Source organism: Salvelinus sp. IW2-2015, unplaced genomic scaffold, assembly GCF_002910315.2.
Source record: "Salvelinus sp. IW2-2015 unplaced genomic scaffold, ASM291031v2 Un_scaffold5424, whole genome shotgun sequence".
Taxonomy (NCBI): Eukaryota; Metazoa; Chordata; class Actinopteri; order Salmoniformes; family Salmonidae; genus Salvelinus; species Salvelinus sp. IW2-2015.
In genome coordinates this window covers 61,785-67,042 of record NW_019946689.1, presented here as the reverse complement: position 1 = coordinate 67,042, position 5,258 = coordinate 61,785, and the positions used below count along the sequence as shown (strand labels likewise).

Genomic DNA, 5,258 nt, shown 5'->3' with positions numbered 1-5,258 from the left:
TTATTGTCAATCAGTGTTGCTTCCTAAGTGGACAGTTTGATTTCACAGAAGTGTGATTGACTTGGAGTTACATTGTGTTGTTTAAGTGTTCCCTTTATTTTTTTGAGCAGTGTATGATGTATTGTATCATGTTGTGATATGTGATTATGTGGTGGTTGTGATACCACTGTGATATATGGTTGTCTGGGTATCTTGAGAGTCTCTTTGGATGGGAGCATCTCTGCTGAATGACTACATTATAATGTTCACGTAATACTGTGTTTTATTTGTTGTGTTTTGATTCCTTTCTTGGACCCCTGGAAGAAGAACGCTGCCTCGTCACCAGCTATTTAAGGGGATCCTAATAAATAAACAGAGTCCAGAAAGATTCTGACTGTATCGTCATTGATTGCATGTCAGCATCACTGCAGTCTAAGGTACTGGGCAAACAATATGACCCAGTGTATAGAATAGGATTAGACTACATGTACATTAGTTACTGGGTAAACAATATGACCCGGTGTATAGAACAGGATTAGACTATGTACATCAGTTACTGGGTAAACAATATGACCCGGTGTTTAGAACAGGATTAGACTGTACATCAATTCACATTAGTGATTATGTAAATACCGGATCTCTATGGCAAGATGCATCATTCCCCCAAGTGTCGTCAAAATGGTGCCAGTTCTGTCTGAGATCTCGTATGTGACTAAAGATACGAACTTACCGACATAATAACTTACTAACAGACCGAGACCCGTCCACAGTAACAGAATGCCAAGAGCGTGCAAATCTGTCAAGGCAAAAAATGGAAGAAGAATCTCAAATATAAAATATATTTTGATTTGTTTAACACTTTTTTTGGGTTACTACATGATTCCATATGTGTCATTTCATAGTTTTGATGTCTTCACTATTATTCTACAATGTAGAAAATAGTAAAAAATAAAGAAAAGCCCTTGAATGAGTAGGTTTGTCCAAACTTTTGACTGGCCGACCAGAATGTGGTAAAAGTTAAGCTGTTTAAAGGGGACCATATAAACGTTGCCCAATTCTTTTTTTCCGGGCAACATTCCGCAAATCCGATGAAAATCAGGTTTATGGTTGGTAGGGAAGGAGCTATTGAAATTTAAAGTAGAAAAAGTTACTAATAAATTCATGTAAAAGAAATTTCGCCTTTTTTCAGAAAAAAAACTAAGGGTGGTCAATGTGTGTCCATAACCTGTGAACAATCCAAATGTGTGTCTCTGTTCCGTATAGACCTGGTTGGATTCAGATCCGATCCGTGTGGGAAGCAGCAGAAAAGTATAATTTTTTTAAGCTACTTTATTAACTGCCGCTGATAAATTGTTAAAAAAGTGATGGATGTTACATTGCCTGTCCCAGTAAACACCCCTATCTTTACAAGACTGTAAAAACACAAAACTAAAGACACTTCAATTTGGCTGTAAATAGAAGAACAGGCTCTGTGAGCCTTTCGAAAAGCCATGAAATAAGCCTTTTTTTAGACTTGACCTTTTTTGTTATTTAAACTTTAGGAGAAAGGATTGTTGACATATATTTAACATTTGTATCTTAAAGCATTGTGACATTTTAGCCTACCTAGTCCTCCTTTAAGACTCCATAATGTTTCATCATTAGATGCTACAGTCCTCCTTTAAGACTCCATAATGTTTCATCATTAGATGCTACAGTCCTCCTTTAAGACTCCATCATGTTTAGAATGTGTCTGGAAGCCTACTCTATCTATTCTACTCTTATCCTTCATTTTTTTTTTTTTAAGACTCCATGCTACAGGCCTCATTTAAGACTCCATAATGTTTAATCATTAGATGCTACAGGCCTCCTTTGAGACTCCATAATGTTTAATAATTAGATGCTACAGCTCTTTAAGATTCCATAATGTTTAAATAATTAGATGCTACAGTCCTCCTTTTAGACTCCATAATGTTTCATCATTAGATGCTACAGTCCTCCTTTAAGACTCCATAATGTTTCATCATTAGATGCTACAGTCCTCCTTTAAGACTCCATAATGTTTCACCATTAGATGCTACAGTCCTCCTTAAGACTCCATAATGTTTCATCATTAGATGCTACAGTCCTCCTCTAAGACTCCATAATGTTTCATCATTAGATGCTACAGTCCTCCTTTAAGACTCCATAATGTTTCATCATTAGATGCTCAGTCCTCCTTTAAGACTCCATAATGTTTCATCATTAGATGCTACAGTCCTCCTTTAAGACTCATAATGTTTCATCATTAGATGCTACAGTCCTCCTTTAAGACTCCATAAATGTTTCATCATTAGATGCTACAGTCCTCTTTAAGACTCCATAATGTTTCATCATTAGATGCTACAGTCCTCCTCTAAGACTCCATAATGTTCATCATTAATGCTACACGTCCTCCTTTAAGACTCCATAATGTTTCATCATTAGATGCTACAGTCCTCCTTTAAGACTCCATAATGTTCATCATTAGATGCTACAGTCCTCCTATAAGACTCCATATGTTTCATCATTAGATTACATCCTCCTTTAAGATTCCATAATGTTCATCATTAGATCTACAGTCCTCCTATAAGACTCCATAATGTTTCATCATTAGATGCTACAGGTACAATTAGAGCGACTATGATTTTTCAAACACGTATACGCGAATATTGGAGGACAAAAAAATCATCTGTGGAGCTCCAAGGCCAACATTGGTGTCATATGAATGCTTTACCGCTTTGAATAAAATATACAAATAGTTGTCAAAATCCCCTAAAGGACCCTTCTATGGATTACGTAGTGAGGAATCACCCTGTAGTGAGGAATCACACTGTACGGGTATTATACTGTAGATGGATTAGATTCATGTAGTAAACGTAGATGGATACATGTAGTGAGAATCACCCTAGTGAGGAATCACGCTTACGGGTATTATACTGTAGATGGATTACATGTAGTGAGGAATCACCCTGTAGGTATTATACTGTAGAGGATTACATGTATGAGAATCACCCTGTATGGGCATTTACTGAAGTTCTACATTGAATATGTTGTGTTTAAAAAATATAGGAATACTGTGAGATTCTGGTTTTCTGTCACGCCTGGATACCATTTGTTTGTTCTGTGGTGCAGTAGGAAGGAACTAAAGAGGTTGTTTTGCGAGCCAATGAAACTAGTGTTATGTGAAATGACTGGATGTCTTTCTTTTCCCCCTTTCTTTTATTTAACCCTTCTTTTATTTAACCCTTCTTTTATTTAACCTTCTTTATTTAACCTTCTTTTATTTAACCCCTTCTTTTTTAAACCTTCTTTTATTTAACCCTTCTTTTTATTTAACCTTCTTTTATTTAACTTCTTTTATTTAACCCTTCTTTTATTACCCTCTTTATTTACCCCTCTTTTATTTAAACCTTCTTTTATTTAACCCTTCTTTTTATTACCCTTCTTTTATTTAAACTTTCTTTTTATTTAACCTTCTTTTATTTAACCCTTATTTTACCAGGTAAAGTTGACTGAGAACACATTCTCATTTACACCAACGACCTGGGGAATGTTACAGGGGAGAGGATGGGGGATGAATGAGCCAATTGTAACTGGTGGATGAATAAGGTGACCGTGATGGTATGAGGGCCAGATTGGGAATACAGGTACCTTAGCATATGCTACTGTACCTGTAGACTTCCAGTCATTGCGCTAACGCTAGTTACCATAATCTCGCTGTATTCCTTTAAAGCCGCACTGTAAAATGGATCTGATTTGGATTAAATATCATAGGAAGACAGTTTTGTCATGTGGAGGTTTCATTCATGTCTCTATGATTAAATAAACACTTTGTTTGTTTTTGGCAGGAGAAAGACCAGACTCTGAGGAACTAGAGGAAGAAACGTCCAAACCAGCAAGACCATACCACTGCTCCCAGTGTGCGAAGAGTTTTACCCAGTTAGGGAACATGAAAAGACAACGAGAGGACACACACAGATGATAAACCGTTCCACTGCTCCAAGTGTGGAAAGAGTTTTACCCGGATAGGGTCCCTGAAAATGCATGAGAGAATGCACACCAGGAGACAAGCCTTACCCCTGCTCCTTGTGTGTAAAGAGTTTTCCTCCTCAGGATGCCTGAAATACATGAGAAGACGCACACAGGCGATAAACCTTTCCAATGCTCCAGTGTGGAAATAACTTCCTTGTTAGCGAGCCTGAAAGACATGAGAGGGCACACACAGGAATATAGCCTCATCATGCTCCCAGTGTGGAAAGAGTTTTACCCGGATAGGGTCCTGAAAAATGCATGAGAGATATGCACACAGGAGAAAAGCCATATCACTGCTCCTTTGTTGGAAGAGTTTTAACCAGTCAAGGGACCTGAAAGATTCAGGAGAGATAGGCACACAGGAGAAAAGCCATATCACTGCTCCTTGTGTGGAAAGAGTTTTAACCAGTCAAGGGACCTGAAAGATCACGAGAGAATACATACAGGAGAAAAGCCACACCACTGCTCCCAGTGTGGAAAGAGTTTTAACCAGTCAAGGGACCTGAAAGAACATGAAAGAATACATACAGGAGAAAAGCCGTACCACTGCTCCCAGTGTGCAAAGCGTTTTACACAGTTAGGTCACCTGAAACGTCATCAAAGAACACACACTGGAGAGAAGCCTTATCACTGCTCCCAGTGTGGAAAGAGTTTTGCCCAGTTAAGTCACCTGAAAGAACATAAGAGATTGCACACAGGGGAGAAGCCTTACCACTGCTCCCAGTGTGGGAAAACGTTTTCCTCGTTAGCGAACCTGAAAAGACATGAGGACACACACAAGAGATAAGCCTTACCACTGCTCCCAGTGTGGAAAGAGTTTTTCCTTGTTTGCGAACCTGAAAAGACATGAGGACACACACAGGAGAGAAGCTTTTCCAATGCTCCTAGGACCTGTAAATTGATTTTTCACGTCACATTGACTTAAAGTTAATCAGAGAACAAACACAGTGCTCCCATTGTCTTATATTTTTTTTACAAAGAATGTGTTTTTTTTTATGCCATATTAAATCGAATTGTACAAAAAATATATTTGTATGTTTTTATTTGAAAACATGAATTGAATATGGAGTATTTCAGTTTAAATATATAGTATGCCAGTGTCAATGTAGACGCGTTGTGATTCAATTATAATTTTAAAACTGCATATGTTTGTGTGTTTATCTGTGTGTTCATTCCTCCAGCACTACAGATAATCTATTTGGATGTGATGCATTTGCTCCATTGTTTTCCTCCAAGCAGCCACCATT

At 37.8% G+C, this 5,258-nt stretch overlaps 1 pseudogene; it reads left to right on the top strand.

Moving 5' to 3' along the window:
* The first annotated feature begins 657 nt into the window (after nucleotides 1-657).
* On the top strand, nucleotides 658-5,000 carry LOC139022588 (zinc finger protein 239-like; annotated as a pseudogene).
* The last annotated feature ends 258 nt before the right edge of the window (nucleotides 5,001-5,258 follow it).